This window comes from Notolepis coatsorum, assembly GCF_963971535.1.
Source record: "Notolepis coatsorum genome assembly, chromosome: 1".
NCBI classification, from domain to species: domain Eukaryota; kingdom Metazoa; phylum Chordata; class Actinopteri; order Aulopiformes; family Paralepididae; genus Notolepis; species Notolepis coatsorum.
In genome coordinates this window covers 200132609-200150678 of record NC_140165.1, presented here as the reverse complement: position 1 = coordinate 200150678, position 18070 = coordinate 200132609, and the positions used below count along the sequence as shown (strand labels likewise).

General features: G+C 44.9%; 1 protein-coding gene across 1 annotated transcript in view; it reads right to left on the bottom strand.

Moving 5' to 3' along the window:
* The window catches only part of slc6a4a (solute carrier family 6 member 4a), a 70081-nt gene that overhangs the window by 31058 nt on the left and 20953 nt on the right, over window positions 1-18070 (bottom strand). The window lies entirely within an intron of this gene.

Below are 18070 nucleotides of genomic sequence, written 5' to 3'. Positions count from 1 at the left end.
GCAAAACGGCGTTACAGGGATAAAGGCTCGTCTCTAGAGGCATGTGGCAGGGCCTCAGAACAATGACAGATTACAAAGGCACCTCCCTCAAACTGAACAGTGACATCTCCTTAGCAAATGGTCTCAATTCCTTCTATGCGAGGTTTGAGGCTGTGAATAACAACACCAGCCTACAAACCACGGCAATGGGGGGGGGGGGTCTGCTGATGGAGACTCAGTGTTCAGGGTAACAGAGCATGAGGTGAGACAGATCTTTAAAAAAGTGAATATCAGGAAGGCAGCAGGACCGGACGGCATCCCCGGCCGCGTCCTAAAAGTCTGTGCCGACCAACTGGCCCCGGTATTCACTGACATCTTCAACCTGTCCTTGGAACAGGCTGTCATCCCCACCTGTCTGAAGAAGTCTACCATCATCCCTGTACCCAAAAAATCTACGCCCGCTTGCCTCAACGACTACCGCCCTGTAGCCCTCACCTCCATAGCCATGAAGTGCTTTGAGAAGCTAGTGAAGGGCTACATCTGTTCCTCCCTCCCCATCAACCTGGACCCCCTGCAATTTGCATATCGCCCCAACAGGTCCACGGAGGACGCCATAGCCCATGTGCTGCACACAGCAGCATCACACCTGGACAAGAGGCAGGGGAACTATGTGAGAATGCTGTTCATCGACTACAGCTCAGCATTCAATACCATAGTCCCCTCCAAACTCATAGCCAAGCTCAGGGACCTGGGCTTGAACTATGACCTCTGCCAGTGGGTCTTGGACTTCCTGACGGGCAGACCCCAGGTGGTAAGAGCAGGCAACTGCACCTCCTCATCCATCACGCTCAACATAGGGGCCCCCCAGGGCTGTGTTCTGAGCCCCCTCCTCTACTCCCTGTACACACATGACTGCGTAGCACAGCGGAACAACAACACCATCATCAAATTTGCTGATGACACAGTGGTGGTGGGCCTGATCTCTGCCAACGACGAGAGGGCCTACCTGGAAGAGGTCGAGAATCTGTCACAGTGGTGTCAGGAGAACTGCCTCTCCCTGAACGTCAGCAAAACAAAAGAGATGATTGTGGACTTCAGGAGGTCGGGGGTCAAGGACTACAGCCCCCTCAGCATCGACGGGGCACCGGTTGAGAGAGTGAACAGTTTCAAGTACCTCGGAGCCCACATATCCGAGGATTTGACATGGACCACACACATTGACAGTGTTGTGAAGAAGGCACGACAACGCCTCTACTTCCTCAGGCGCCTAAGGAAGTTCCAAGTCAGTCAGAAGATCCTTAGGAACTTCTACTCATGTACAATAGAGAGCATCCTGACTGGCAACATCACCTCCTGGTTTGGGAATAGCACTGCACAAGACCTTAGCAGACTACAAAGAGTGACACGTTCAGCCGAACGCACAATTGGAGGGGGGCTTCCCACCCTCCAGAACATTTACAACAAGCGGTGCAGGGGGAAGGCTAAGATAATTATTAAGGACTCGAGCCACCCGAACAACTGCCTCTTTGAACTGCTGTGGTCAGGCAAGCGATACCGGAGTCTTAAGGCGAGCACAGAAAGACTCAGAAGAAGCTTCTATCCCCAGGCCATCAGGCTGCTAAACGAACAATAAACACTATGCAACAACCATCAAATGCACACAGCACACACACCCACACGCACACACTCACTTAAACAAACAACACACTGCAGCACCCACTCTCCACACTTTAGATCACACAAACACACTTTATATTTATTGATAAAGGATTTGCACTACAACTCGTACACCTACTGTAAATTGTACCTAAATTGCACCTCATCCCATTTCTGCCTTGCACTATATAGTATTGTATATTAGTACACTGCATAGTATTGTATATTATATGGTAACTCAGTTACGTCTATTCTGCATCGAACATTGTACATATGTCTATACTGAACACTGTGACCTCATTTTTTTACTTCTAATTTACATGCTATACTATGTTATTTTATTTCATACTTATCTTGTCTTGCACAGTCTCTGGAGCGTAACAGTAAGAAGCATTTTGTATAAAAGTATTCTGTACTTCTGTATGACAACTATTAAAGAAACTTGAACTTGAAACTTAAGCAGATATTATTTATATTCCTGAAGAGAACGATAGTGTCAGGGATATTGTGGTTTTACCCCTATCACCACAACTGCGATGGTGAATGAATAGCTGTCATTCGAATCTTAATAACTCCAATAGCTTTGATTCAAATATTTTCAAATTTGTAGTGCATATTCATGACCCCTAGAGGATGAATTCAATTGATTTTGGTCCATGAACTTTCAATTTTAGAATTAGTGTATCTCGAATATCTTTTGTTCAAAACCTTTCTAATTTGTGGGGCACATTCATGACCCCTAGACGAAGCCTATCCACTGGTGACCCAATAACCTTTCCTCTAACCCCACCAACAAGGCCAAATGTAAAATGTTCACATTAGTGAATCTCTAACAGCTTTCATCTGAATCTTTTAAAATGTATGGTGCACATTCATGACTCCTAGAGGAATTGATTTCCGTAGACCCATGACATTTCTTCTAGCCCCACCATCAGGCTAAATGTCCAATACTCAAATTAGTGTATCTCCTGATCCGATTTGGACCAAACTTGACAAATATATCTGCCTTATCATAGCAAGGAGGCCTTTAAAGTTCTGAGTCATCCGGCCTCATGGTGGTGTTATCCTCATAAAACTAAACCCTTCTACTCCACAATGGCTCAAATTAGGAGCATGGTCACAAAAGGTGGATTGAGAATCTGGGCCATTTGGGGCTATACTGGCAGCATGAATGAATGAATGAATGAATGAATGAATGAATGAATGAATGAATGAATGAATGAATGAATGAATGAATGAATGAATGAATGAATGAATGAATGAATGAATGAATGAATGAATGAATGAATGAATGAAAACTTTATTTAACAGATTGCAGAATGGGTACAATACAGTACGGCTCAATACACACAATTGTTAAGGGGATGCAGACCTGAGAAAGACGTGTGTCTTGTTTCCATCAGGGTCCCCCATTTTCAATTCATATAGACATTTATGACATACACAACATACATGACATTTATGGCATAGGGACATATAGGTATTTAGTACTGATACATTTGTGACATAAACGGTATTCAAATATACAGTACTGTTACCCCTAGATCCTGACAGAGTATATACATATGATGGGGAGGGGACTGTACATTAGGAGGGGGTGGGTGGGTGGGAGAGAAATATACATACGGCGGGGAGGGAATATATACATGCGGTGGGGAGGAGACTGTCTATTAGGAGGTGGTGGGGGTTTCGGGCATTTACGGTGGCCAGTTTCGAATTGCAGCCTCCCGTAGGTGCTCTTTAAGAGCGGTTTTGAATGTGGGTAGGGATTCACATTCCTTTACAGCTTTGGGTAGGGCGTTCCACATTGATGTGGCATAATTGCGAAACGTATTTAGTCCCTTGTTTGAGCCGAATCTGGGTTTAACATGATTTGTTGAGCTTCCTCTGGTGTAGTGGTTGTGGTATTCACTGACCTTTGGGAAGTATTTTGACATGTACATGGGTACCTTAGTCGTATAGTGTATCTTGTAGACCAGGCCCATTGCAAGTTGCTGTACTCTGTCGTCTACTCTAAGCCATCCTAGGTTGTCAAAGTGGGCAGGGGTGAGGTGGGTTCTGGGGGTAAGGTCAAGTAGTAGTCTGACCAGTTTGTTTTGTGATGTTTGTAATTTTGTTTTAAGCGCCTTTGAGGTGCTTTGGTACCATGAGGTGCACGCATAGTCGTAGTACCCTTGAATGAGTGCTCCTGCCAGAGTCTTCAGGGTATTCTTGTTTACCAGAGAGGAGATCCGGTACAAGAATCTAGTTTGTTGGTTGACTTTTTTTTATTACATTGGATGCCATTTTGTCACAGGAAAGATTTGCTTCTAGGATGGAACCCAGGTAGGTAATTTCGTCTTTCCTTGTGACAATATTGTCACCCACTGCAACTGAGAAGCCGTCGGTCTTGCTGAGTTTGTTATTTGAGCCGAAGAGAATGGACTCTGTTTTGCCCAGGTGTAATGATAGTTTGTTATCAGCGAGCCATATGCAGATTTTGCCTAGTTCCGAGCTGAGGGTTTTTTCAACCTGCAACTTGTTCTTGTCAGAGACCAGCAGGGCTGAGTCGTCCGCAAACAGGAACAAGTTGCAGTCACAGGCTGACGACATGTCATTTGCATAAATTAGGAAGAGTAGTTGTCCTAGTATGCTTCCTTGTGGAACACCACAGCTCACTGTGAGGGGGGGGGGGATAGAGTACCGTTTACCTCTACCATCTGTTCTCTCCCCTCCAGGTAGGATTGCATCCAGCTCACTGATAAGCTATCAAAACCAATTGCTTTTAGCTTGTCAATCAGAATGGAGTGATTGACAGTGTCGAAGGCCTTTTGTAGGTCCAGCATGACCATGCCGCAGTATTTGCCCGCGTCCACCTCTTGTTTGATGTGGTCGTTCAAATAGAGGAGGCATGTGTCAGTGGAGTGGGACGTTCTGAAGCCAGATTGGAATTCGTAGATTCGATTTTTTTCCGCCAGGTACTTTTCGACCTGTTCGAAGACTATTTTCTCCATGACTTTCGAGATGGAGGTAAGAATAGAAACAGGGCGGTAGTTGCCTGGGTCTAATTTGCTGCCCTTTTTGTGCAGAGGGGTCACTCTCGCAATTTTGAAGTCCTTGGGGACGTGTCCCTGTTTTATAGAGAGGTTTATTGTGATGAGCGTGTTGTCCGTCTTTATGTTTATGTTTGAGAATCTGGTTTTAAGTTTTTTACTGCAGCCTAGTTGATTATTGAGTAATTTCCAAAGTTCGCAGGGTTTGTTTTTGTTTTCCTCAGTTTTGTCGTTGATGAAATTTCTTTTTGCGGTTTTGATCATAGTGTTTACGTCATTTCTTAATCTGTTTCTTTGAATTTTTTGTTCAACCACGTGGGCTTGGAGTTCACTGTTTGAGCTTTTGGAAAGCTTTGTCTGACTTTTATGAAGTTCAGAGCATTTTTTGTCTCTGGTTTTCATAGCGGCCAGTATTTCAATGTGCATCCATGGCTCAGCGCGATTTTTAACCCTGGTGGTTCTTATGGGTGCCATGTTGTTGAGTATTGCTGTGAATTTTGTTTAGAATCCAAGCCATGTTTCTTCAACCTGTGTACCACTGAGTTCATCTGACCAGGCCAAGCTCCCCAGTTCTAGGTTAAAGGCCTCGCTAGAGTAGGTTTTGAGGTCTCTAGATGTGACTGTTTTGTGACAGCCGGCCTTCTGTTTTAGCTTTTTGCGGGTACAGAAAATCATATAATGATCACTTAACCCGCATGCTATCACCCCTTTATTGAAGATCATGGACTTGTCAGAGGTCAAAATTAGGTCAATGGTGGTTTGTGTCGAATCACATACCCTTGTGGGTTGGGTGATTAGCTGGCTGAAACTGTGCAGATCAGAAAATCTACTGAAGGCCTTGAAGACGGGTGCTGCTTTACGCAGCATATCCGTGTTCCAGTCCCCAATAAGAATTTTTTCTACCCCCTCCACCCCAGCTAAACACCCATCAAGTGTGTCATAAAAGCCACTCTGTTCTGGCGGTCTATAGATTGTGCCTACTAGTACTGGTTTCGCTCTGTCTAATAAGATTTCAATCCAAACAGTTTCAATTTCATCATGGTTAAGGTCAGTACGGTTGATGTATTTGGTATCTTTGTTTGTGTATATACACACAGACGCCACCTCCATACTGGTTTCTATCCCTTCTGACTATTGAGTAGTTTTCAATTTAAATCTCTGGATCCCATACAGATGAGTCTAATTTTGTTTCTGTGAAACACAATATGTTAGCCTTACCGTTTAAAAACAATTGTTTGATTTCAGCCAGTTTGGGTCTCAGGCTGTTTGTATTAAGGTGGAATATATGAAGTCCATTTTTGCTGGTAATCTGATTGATGTCGTCACACTGGAGGTAACTCTGTTCATTTGTGTCCTGTCCTGTGGTGGGGGGAGGGGGGGGCGTTGTTGTTGTTTGTGCCATGAGTGGCACATATATGTTTACTAACATGATGTCTAGATTTGAAAAGATTATTATGCAGTAACATTTACAATTTACAAACCACCTACGACTAACCTACAATCATAAAAAGCCCTACTAAATGGTTCTAAGACATTTATTCCATCAGTCTAAAACATTGATTAAATAGGTAAGATGCAATTAATATAACAGTATTAAAACATACTGTATGTATGGCAAGTGGAAATAACTGTACAATTGAAATGGAATTCAGAGGAGAGTAACTAGTTTACTAGCAGAGGACTAAGTCCCCAGCCATTTAGGGTATTCAAGCTTAAACATGTTTTAGAAACAACTGGTGCCTTAAGCAATTTTTTTAAACAGACACATGACACACGATACATGAATACAATTTTCATGGTGTTATCAACCTCATTCCACACCAGTGGGCCTCTGCAAGCCACAGTAAAGCATTTCTTACACTTTATAAGATGCTTTTTTCTAGTCTTGTGCTTGTGTCTTATGTGTGCAAGGGAAGGTAAGTCGGAATAAGATCACTAAGTCTGTTGTTGAGAATATATACAAGATTATATATTATACAAGCATTAAGAAAGATATTCTATTCAGGAAGCTTCAGAAGATTAAAAAGATCAACTGCACAGAGAAATAAAACCGACGGGGTTTAGCCTTTCCAGACTTCAATTATTACTTTAAAGCGTTCTCTTTAAGACCACTGATCACATGGTTTGATTCGCAAGCAGCGGTATCCTGGAGACCATTAGAGGAGAATATAGTGGCACCACATATACTGCAGGATATAGTGTGTACACCAACATATCAATTAAGCAATGCAACTTAAGATTTGGCCCTCTTATTACACATGTGATCCGGATATGGTGTGACACACAGAAAAAGTGTACTAACCAACATAAATGGCACAGGCATTCTCCCCTATTTAATAACAATTTACTCATTATTGCACACCAACCTATCAGATACCCTGGATGGGAAAAGAAAGGCATACACACATTGGGGGATATCTTCGATGACCATGGTTTCCGCAGTTATCGAGATATATTCAACAAATTTAACCTCACCAGTTCCACTTATCTCTTCTATCTACAAATAAGAGCAGCTTTGAAGGCTCACGGAGTCCCATTAGATGTTCCACTTGAGAACCACAGATTTCACAAATTCTTTTATGACAAGGAGACGTCGAGAGGCTTCGTCTCTGACTTTTATCACCACTTACTTACGTCCTCATATAAGGTCCTTCCCCTAGCTTCGGTTTGGAGGAAGGATATCCCAAACCTGGAAGCAGATTTTGATTGGGATGCAGTCTGGGAAAATGTTCGGCTTTCATCACGCAACCCAGATCACCAACAGATTAATCTTAACTTTGTTCATAGGACTTACCTGACGCCTAGACGATTGCACCTAATGGGTCTCAGACCGGACTCTCAATGCTCCTTGTGTTCAAGCGATGCTATTGGTACATATATGTATATGTATTGGGAATGCCCTCCTGTCAAGACTTTCTGGGAAAATGTCACCACTCAATTATCAGAATTTTTGTCTCTGACCATACCGACACTGCCTTCTGTATTGTTGTTGAATGATGTTTCTCAGTTATCGACCTCTGTACATGTAAAGAGACTCATTTTGGCGGGTCTTACGGCTGCCAAATTATTATTTTTATATCTTTTAATCTTTTAATCTACTTTCATTCTGATTTAATTACTGGACTGTCATTATTGTTATTATTATTTCTGTTATTGTCCTGTGATTTATCGTTGATTATTACTGTTATTGTATTGTTTGTCTTGTTTCATGTAAAAAAAGGGAAAATTAAAAACATTTGTAAAAAAAAAAAAAGGAAGGAAGCTTCAGAAGACTGTAGCTGTGGGGAAGAGGGTCAGTGGGAGCATTTAACTTGGACCATGATATGACACGTATAACCTTCTTCTGTAAGCTGGTGTCACCCCGGTCACATCACGGTTAAAGAACGTATCTGGACATTGGGTCTCATTCTCCAACTGACTTAAGACAAAAAAAATTGCTCTTAGGGCCATTTAAAGATCTTAGATTTTGGGATTCCCCAACCGTCCCTAAGCTTGGCTTTTATTTATTTTTCCGACATCAAATGCGTAATTTTTTATCGTATAAATGTTGTCATATTTATTTAAATTATGATTAATTTTTAATTAATTAAATTAAATAAGTAATTCATTCCAAGGAGGCCTGTAGAGTTGACATGAAGGAATCACTATGATTCCTCCCGAATAAAGCAGAATCCAAGCTTAGGGACGGTTGGGGAATCCCAAAATCAAATAAGATGTCTTAAATGGCCCTAAGAGCTAATTCTTTTCTTAAGTCCATTGGAGAATGAGACCCATTGAGCTGTTGGCCCTAAGCATAAGACCATATCTACAGAGGGAACTTTCACACATTACTTTTCGTACAGCTTTGCGCTCTGCTCTATTGGAACTGTCCCTTTAACCATATGCTATCATGAAAACGACATGCACGCTCCTCACCTGCCTGACCACGCCCACATCCGCTCATACATAAGCGGGGCCATGGCCATACTACCAGCTCCTTCCCTACTTTCACCACCGTGAAGTCCGTGTATAGCACCGCTTCAAGATCAGTGCTTTAAAGTAGTTAGTTTAGTTATAGGAGCTGTGTTGGCATCGTCTTTTGTTTCTCCCTCTCTCACTAATTTACGGGAGAAAGAAAGGATAATGTCGTCACCACCGGAGAGTCTAGACTAGAGGATTATTCTGACCTTCACCGGCGCTTCACATTTGGGTTTCCTCAGGGCGTAGTGGAGCTTGCCTGCTCCATGGTTGTGGCAGGCAGGTGAGCCTCAGAGGCGCCCGGAGGGGAGTGCGCGTCGCTGGGCAGTTCCCCCGCCAGTGTTGCTCTCCGGCTGTGCAGCTGGATACAATTGCTGTGAGAGGCTGGCCGACGGTCTCTCTGGGTGGGTGGTGTCTTGCGACGTGGGCTCTCTGCCTCTGTTCGATCACATCAATTGGCGGTGAGCGGCGGGGGTGGACGGTCTAAACAGATGTGTCAGTTGTGCGGGGTCGGCTGCTCAGGCATACGGCCCAGCAGAACAGTCGGCTCCAAGCGAGGATTCCTCCGTTATTGGGATTGCGTGGAGGGGACGGGGGTTCTTGTTTGACGCCCCGCGAAAACAGAGGCTTTGTTTTCCTGGGAGCCCCGATAACGAGTCTGGGTTCGAGTCCCAAGTCTCTGAGGAGGGATGCCCTCTGCCATCCGCACTGGACGTTAGCCCCCGCCTTTCAAAAAGAAAGTGGGTTGTGCTTCCCGGCGCGAGGGGTGCAAGCTTGCATGTTTTTTAGCCAGAGCTCAAGGCGGCAGCAGCCCGCATAAAACGGGGCTTCGCTGCCGACGCCACTGTATCTCTGGCAACGCCGTCCTATGAGGGAGGCGGGTGTTGTCTGCCCTTTTTTTCTTTGGGCTAAAGAAGAGGCAGTCGGCTGTCTGAAGTGATCAGGGCTGCATCGCTATTCCTCACATTACACAGCTTCAGTAGTAGCCGGTAGCTAACAGTGGGCCTTTGAGAGCTAGCCGTTAGCTTGCTGCTGCGTTAGCCGGTAGCTAACGGTGGGCCGGTAAGGGGCTAACCGTCAGCCTGGAGTAAGCCGTTAGCTTGTTGCTAACCGTTGGCATTAGCCGTGGGGAGGTAGCGGGCCCTGAACACTCTGATTAGGCGTCATCTCTGGCAGAAGATGTCGTCAGCCTGCACCATGGCCAGCCGCAGGATGTAAGCGAAACGCCGGAGCGGGACTCCAGCCGTCGCCACTTCTGGCCCCGCCAGAAAGAGGCATTGTCAACGAGGTGGACCAGCCGTTGTTGCAGCCATTCGTCCTGCGTCCAGGGGTCAGGTAGGACACGTTACCGCTAGGGCTGCACGATTAATAAATTTTTAATCGAAATCGCGATTTGGAATGATGCAATTATCAAATCGCAAAATATATATATATATCGCAATTTTATTTATATATATATTTTTTTACTTTTTTTTGTTTTGTTTAACCAGGAAGTCCCATTGAGATACAAGATCGGTTTGGGAGAGGGAGGTACAGGGTTTTAGATTGTGTGTTGTGAAGTTTAGACTTCAGAGAGAGAGAGTAAAGTACAGAAAAAAAGGTACCGTTGGGTACCGGTATCGATTCCCAGGTAAAAAGAAACATTTTCAGGCTTTGTGTCCCGAAAAGACCCACCGCGTAGGCCAGATGCAAGCCGCATTTTACAATAAACCTCTGTGGGTCTGCTTATTTTTTTTTAATTATAATCGCAGATTTAATCGCAATCGCAATTAGATTATTTCCCAAAATCGTGCAGCCCTAGTTACCGCTATGCCCCACTCTCCCTCCCCCCCCCCCCAAAATGTTTTTGGTTAATAACACAAAGGCTCCCTCCTAGAAGGGAATGTTTTTGTTTAACAGAACGTGTGTTTACTTCACTGTATTTTGGGGGATACGACGTGTGCTATATGAACCCACAGCTACAAATGCTGGGGGAGCCTTCTTGCTTGGAGTTTGTGCAGATTTCTCTGAAATATGCTTGGTTGCTGTTGTATAACTTGCAAGGCTGTGTTCTAGCACATGTCTAGCTTATGTCTTTTGTCTACCTAAGCCAGTGTTTTTCTTACGTGGTAAGAGTGAACTTGATGGCTTCATTGTATGATGAGGGTTGTGTGTGTTTCATGAAATAAATTTTTTGGTTAAAACGTAGCATTTGAGTCCGCAACTGGTGTGCTATTGTTAGCTTACAGAGTTATACGTATGCATGTGAATCAAGGACTTTTTGTCCCTCTCTTCAGTCTGTTAATTGTTTCTTTGCTTAAGGGTAGAGGTAAAAAATAGCAGGTGGCAAGTTTTTTCACTCATAAGAGAGCCGTGGATAAAGCCAGTTTTTTACACAAACGAGGTTATCGGCTGAGGTTGGCGTGCATGATGTAAAGCTTTTACTCTACAGGTAAGTATGTGCTTTCATGTAGCGCGCTATGCAACTGGTGTCACAGCTCTGCTTTTTTATGGCGTCGTATCAGGGGTGAGGTGTTGAGGGGGGTGGACAGAATAACCCCCCCCCCCCCCGGATATAGTTATATCTTTCTGCTTATCAGTTTCCCTGACGAGGGTGTTCCTCTCTCGTCACGGGAAGGGGGGGGGGGGATTTCCCTGTTTCCCACACCAAAAAGGCCGCTGTCATTGTAAAGGAGGGGATGCAATGCAGTCGAGACTATTGGTTCTTCTGCTCTGCTCCCTACCAGTAGTGTATATTGGGCCGTTTTGAGTTTTCAGAGCCTCCTCAGAGAGTTTCAGAGCCTCCTCAGAGAGTTTTCAGAGTCTCCTCAGAGAGTTTCAGAGCCTCCTCAGAGAGTTTTCACAGTCTCCTCCTCAGGGAGTTTCAGAGCCTCCTCAGAGAGTGTCAGAGCCTCCTCAGGGAGTTTCAGAGCCTCCTCCTTAGAGTGTGTCGTATAATTTGCCTGTGTTAAAATTATACCTGTTCTTAAGTAATCAGTGTTAACTTTCATTTTGGACCCCAAGATAAAGTCGTCAACTTAGATCCTTAGATAATTTGGCCAGAAAATCATTACAAAGACACTAACTTTGCATACAGACCTGTGACCCCTTAGAGAACAATAGTGTGGAGATGTAGCCGGAGGTCACAGTTTGCCAAGAGCCTGGTTACCTAGCAACCGGTTCTGGAACAAAAGGTGACCTACGGAATTTTCCTGCAGGCCACACACCTCAGGGAGCTTCAAAAGGAATACACACAAAGGAACCAAGAGATGTAATTACCAAAACAATGATTCGGCCAATAAAGGTGTTAACATTCAAATCACATGCATATGTGATAACAGCCATATCAACACAGCATTGTGTGAGCAGATAGTCTGCTCTTGAAAATCATTCAAAATCTAATCATGAAATAAAACATGGCTTGAGCGGCTGTTGAATAAATCTTTTAGGAAATAACTTAAAGTAATAAATCTTCAAAGTGTATCAAAGGTACAAACAATACACACATAGTGGTGTAATATTAGTCAAAGTTCACTAAGTCCACGGTTACTTCAAAGATAAACCTTTTGGTGAAAAATGACATGATTTGTTTATTTTGTCTTTTGATTGAACTGATGTTTGAGTTGAGTACCCATTGCTATTGGTTAAACTAGTATCAGTTAATATAAACTCTGTTTTAAGAAATCTAGGTGAAGAACTGGAATAAGTCAAAAATGCTTGTATACCATGAAGTGAAGACTTTTAAGCATTATGTTGTAATCTGGTAGATTCTGGTAACAACTCATGTTGACATGTGCGTCTCTGAAAGACATTAATTAATATCTATGTATCAGGTTTGGCAACTGTAATAGTAACAATGATTTAGGCTTTAAACTGATTTGGTAAGAAATACTGTCTTAAACAGAGCCGTTAAGGGTAAGTCACACCTACATTTCAAATTCAAAATAGCTGTTGGGAGATTGGAGGAAAACCGGTTGTGATGTCACTTTCTGTGAGGTCATCACCCTGCAAACCTGGGCCTTTATAACTGTGGCCCCAGGACTGTGGAGCAGATGAATGAAGGAGAAGAATGAGATGCAGAAGAAGATTTTGAACAAAGCCTCAACCACTCTTCATATCCACGCCGCTATACAGAGACAGATATCACGGACGACGGTATTGACAAATACCAAGGAACATTCTTGTAACAGTAGTCTGGAGATCCAATGCAAACCTTGAGTTATTGTAACCATTCAGTGTTTTTGATCAACTGCAAGAGTTTTTACAAAGCAGCCATCGTCTGCTTCTGTTAATAAACTACCACAATTCAGGAGCGCATGTCTGGACCTCCATATCTGCCAAAAAGGGTACAGTTGGGTTAACACCAACGCAAGTATATAGAACCTTGTATCTAAATCAAGATACTACAAGTGTTTCAGAGCCTCCTCCTCAGGGAGTTTCAGAGCCTCCTCAGAGAGTTTCAGAGCCTCCTCCTCAGAGAGTTTCAGAGCCTCTTCAGAGAGTTTCAGAGCCTCCTTCTCAGTGAGAGAGTCTCCTCAGAGAGTGTCAGAGCCTCCTCCTCAGAGAGTTTCAGAGCCTCCTTCTCAGGGAGTTTCAGAGCCTCCTCAGAGGGTTTCAGAGCCTCCCTCTCAGTGAGAGAGCCTCCTCAGAGGAGCCTTCTCCTCAGAGAGTCTTACTCTACTTAGTCCAATTGTTACATGAACCTTTTTCAATTGTTTTACTCATGTTGAGGTCTCTCTGGGAAAACCGCTGTCTTCCCCTCTTACATAAAGAGCAGAATTGACGCGGTTGTTATTCCCAGGCTCGTCATATGAGAGCCCGTGTCTGTGTCTCTAGTACCGGCTTCCTGCTGCTCATCCCAGACAGTGAGGGGAAACATTGTGGGCTCTTTCTTGTTAGAAATTCGCTGTCACTGTTCTTGGGTTCTTTACGAGCATACACGCTGTTTCATAAATCAGCGTTTGGTCTTACGAGACCGATCAGTGCTGGCCCAGGGTGTTTTTCAATGATTGAATCCGCTTTTTGGGACCGGCGCGCCTTGGTTGCCCAACATCATAAAAACTGCGTTTTTTATGTGGTCGGCTGGGAAGGAGATTTTTTGTCTCTACCGAGCGCCAGTGCACTAGGTTAGACTCGAGGACTCGCATGCATCTCCGAGAGGAGATGACGGAGTAGATCAAACATTGGCAGGGGGGTTTCACGCCCGTTAGATGGGCCACCGGGAGCAGTGCGTTCGTGTACTGACCGTCTTGGTGGCGCCCTCTGTGATGTTTTGGATCGACACGCGTACCTACTCCCCTCCTAGGACTGGGGGTGGCGGCGTGACAAGGGCACGGGACTTGTCCTGGTCGCGCCGGACCGGATCAGTTTAACCCGTTGGGCGCAGACAAGTTCTGGTACCCCGAAGGACCCTGAGCTTTTCCGGGGGGGAAATGCCTGGGCGGGCCAGACGTCACAGGGGTTGATGTCATGAATGTGTGTGTCATGTAAGTGCCACTACGATTTGCCAACAGTGGTGTGCATTGGTCCATACTATGTTGTACCTTTTTGCACAATGTTAGGTGTAGGGATGGGTATCGTTAGGATTTTATTGATACTACTACTCTTATCGATACTGCTTAACGGTTCGGTACTTTATCGATACTCTTATCGGTTCTTTTTGATTATTTTGCAAGAAAAAAAAACAATTAATTAAGAACAGAATCGACATTGCTTTATTATTCTTTTATATAACTATATAAATATAAATAAATATTATTTCTTCAGCAGCAACAGCAGCAGCAATGTTTTAAATGTGTCTGAATTATAGACTTTTTATAATTAACAACAAATGTAAGATAAAAAAGTTGGAGTCATACAATACTATTTTGATTGACAGTCGATTCTGCCAATTACGTCACACGGCTTGCCATTACTCTACTCTGAGCTCAGGCTAATAACGTTAGCTCCCCGCCAGCCACATTAACAAGTACCAGCGCTTATACATTACTGGCAAATGTCTTGTTGCACTTGTGGCAATAAGCGTTGTCAGCATCGACTTTAGTAAAATAGACCCAGATTTTTTAACGTTTCGTTCTGTCCGCCATGATGAGAGCAGAGCTGTCTGTACTGTAGCCTACAACAGCACCCGTGTGTGTGTGTGTGAGTGAGTGTGTGTGTGTGTGTGTGTGTGTGTGTGTGTGTGTGTGAGCACAGCACAGCCCGCTCCTCGCGCAGGCAGAGAGACCGAGGCAGGAGAGATATAGAAAACGGCCAACAAGATTAGTTTGCGACGTTTAAATTCCTCAAAAAAAAAGACTCCATAATTTCCCGAGTACCGATAGCAGTACCGATAACGTTGGAGCTTATAAATACTCCGGTCTTTTCTAATATAGTACCGGTTCCCGTTTAGAACCAGGGTCCGGGGGTCATCCCTAGTTAGGTGGGTTGGTCCTTCTCCTTTCATTTCACCACTCCCTCCCTGCTAAACCGGGCATGGGAGGGGGCTGTCAGGGAGGCTGCTTCTGTCAACTCCTCTATGCATCCCTGTGTAGGTCCCGGTCCTCCAGGCCCAGGTCGGGCCTTGCCCTCGTTGACCTGCTGGCCTGGGTTGACCCTTTTTTAACCTGAAACGCCTTGAACTGCATTGTATAGCCTGTGTATACGCGCGGTTATGTTTCCGGGGTTTCTTAATGGGTTAAGGGAGCAACCATTTTCTGTTAATAAACATAGGGGGTGGTTGTCTCCCCGGTGTGTTGGTAGCAGAGTCGACTCTCTGGTTGAGCCCGGGTCTGACCCCGGCTGCCCGAGAGTATGCCCCTGCATGTTTTGTGACGTCTGCCAATTGTGTCAAACTCTTTCTCTGAACCTCGACCCTGCGGGATTAATAAATTGGCAGGGTCAGGGTTCGTGGTGGAATCTGTTCGCTGGCGGAGTTGGCTAACTCAGACTCCGCGAGGTTAGTGGCCCCATGAGATTGTGACATGGTGCACGGCATACCGAACACCCTTTCCACCGGGATACTGTTCTTACAGTAAGCCCCTTAGGCGCCTGTCTAGTCCACAGTGCTCCGGGCGCAGGTCGAGTTCTGCTCTTAAAACCTGTCGACCTGGATTGAGGGATCAACCTCCTTGGAGGGTTGTCTCCCCGGCGCGCCAGCTGGCCCCACGACATTGTGGGGGGGAAGCCTTCTTGGGAGTGCTTCGGAGCGGCGTGCCAGGGGGAGAAGGGCCTTCACCTATTTTAGGCCCTGTCCGATACGCTGGCGATGTGGCGGGTGGTGTCACCAGTGACCGTCTGGTGGGGTCTCGATGCCGCGGCCTCGTTGACCTCACCAGGCCCCTTTTTCAGGGGTCCTAGCCCCCGGGATGTGGCCTGGGGCCGGGACCTCCTCCGCGCCCCGCTGCTACGGCCTTGCCACGGGGTTGGGGCTTCTTGACCCCATCACCTACATGCTCCACAGGGCCTACACACACCTGGAGTGGCCACACAGCTCAGTGAGGATCATGTTCTTCGACTTCTCCAGTGCATTCAATACCATCCAGCCACTGTGGCTAGAGGAGAAGCTCACTGGGATGCAGCTGGATCAAGGAATGGTGGCCTGGATCACTGACTACCTCACCAGCAGACCTCAGTACGTGAGACTTCAGGGCAGCCAATCAGAGGTGCTGGTGAGCAACACCGGCGCTCCCCAGGGTACCATGCTGTCACCCTTTTTGTTTAACTCTACACCTCCGACTTCTGCTACAACACAAGAACATGCCACCTGCAGAAGTTCTCCGATGACTCCTCCATCGTCAGCTACATTGTGGATGACGATGAGGTTGAATACAGGGCTATGGTGGAGAGCTTCGTAGGGTGGTCAGACAGTAACCAGCTCCAACTCAAGGAGCTGGTGGTGGACTATCGGAGAGGCAGGAAGGGTCCGCCTTCTCCCATAATCCTCAGAGGGGAGGAGGTAGAGATGGTGGAGTCCTACAAGTTCCTTGGAGTTCACCTGAACAAAAAACTGGACTGGTCGTACAACACTGAGGCCCTCTACAGGAAGGGACAGAGTAGGCTGTTCTTCCTGAGGAGACTCAGGTCGTTCAACGTGTCCAACCGACTGCTGCTATCTTTCTACCAATCGGTTGTAGCCAGCGTCCTCTTTTTTGCTGTGGTGTGCTGGCGGGGGGGGGGGGGGGGGGGCAACATCAACTCGAGGGACTCCAGCAAGCTAAACAAGCTGGTGAAGAAGGCTAGCTCAGTAGTGGGTGGTGAGCTGGATAATCTAGAGGTGGTGGCTGAGAGGAGGATGAGGAAAAAGCTAGAAGCCATCCTGAAGAAGAACCCCTAGGAGCTAGCCAGAATGAAGAGCACGTTCAGCCTGAGACTCATCCCCCCCGACACACCACAAACTGCCTGGGCCGATCCTTTATACCGGCAGCTATCAGATTTGGCCGCGGCTGAGAGCAGAATTTAAGAGTGCTGAGGAGCACACTTATGATTGATTGACTGATTGAAAATTGTATTAACTTGACAGACTGTGTTCTCCATGTTCTTAATGGCTTTATTTGGGAGGAATCATAGTGATTCCTTCATGTCAACCCTATACAGGCCTCCTTGGAATTAATTACTTAATCATAATTAAAATAATGATGACAATATTTGTACAATAAGAAATTCCGTGGATGTCGGAAAAATAAATAATATGGATTCATCTGATCACAGGGCAGCTGGATTAACCATATCTGAACCAGCTATTTTTGACAAATGTATAATTACTTTAATTACTCAGATATTCAAACACAATTATGCAATTATTGTGAAATTATTGAAAATAATAATAATTTAATTCCTTCTGTGGAATTTGTATTTCTTATTTGTTACTAGGGTTGTCCCTGACTAAGGATTTGGATGGTCGACTAGGATTGGCCACAATTTGCCGTTAGTCGACTATTGGTTAAAAAAAATAAAATAAAAAATAAAGTATAATATATATATTTTCTTTTTTTTTTTCTTTTTTTTTTTATCATTTCATTTGGGCTGTGGGGGGTGCTTAATGTCTGAAGGAGTCGACTGAAGGCTTCTTGTCCTCTGCAAAAGCATGCAATTGGTCCACTGATGGATACATCTTGATATTTGTCTAGTATAGTGTGTTCATTAGATGGGTGAAATCCTCTTTCAGTGCCTCTGTGCCTGTTTTCGTAGGCAGTTAGCCTCTGGTATGCGTGCCATTAGCGTTAGCCACGCTTCTATGCCTCTTTTCTTTTGAAAAAAATTATAAAAAAAAAGAAAAAAAAATGATTTTTTTATATTCTACTAAGAGGTTGGCCAGTCGACTACGGCCCCTTTCGACCGATTAGTCGACTAATCGATTAATCGATTAATAGGGGTCAGCCCTATTTGTTACATATCTGTTTTAATGATTAATTATACATTTGAAAGAATGCAGGTCAACATGCAATATATCCCATTGATTGGTATACAATGGGACAGACCTTTGTTTG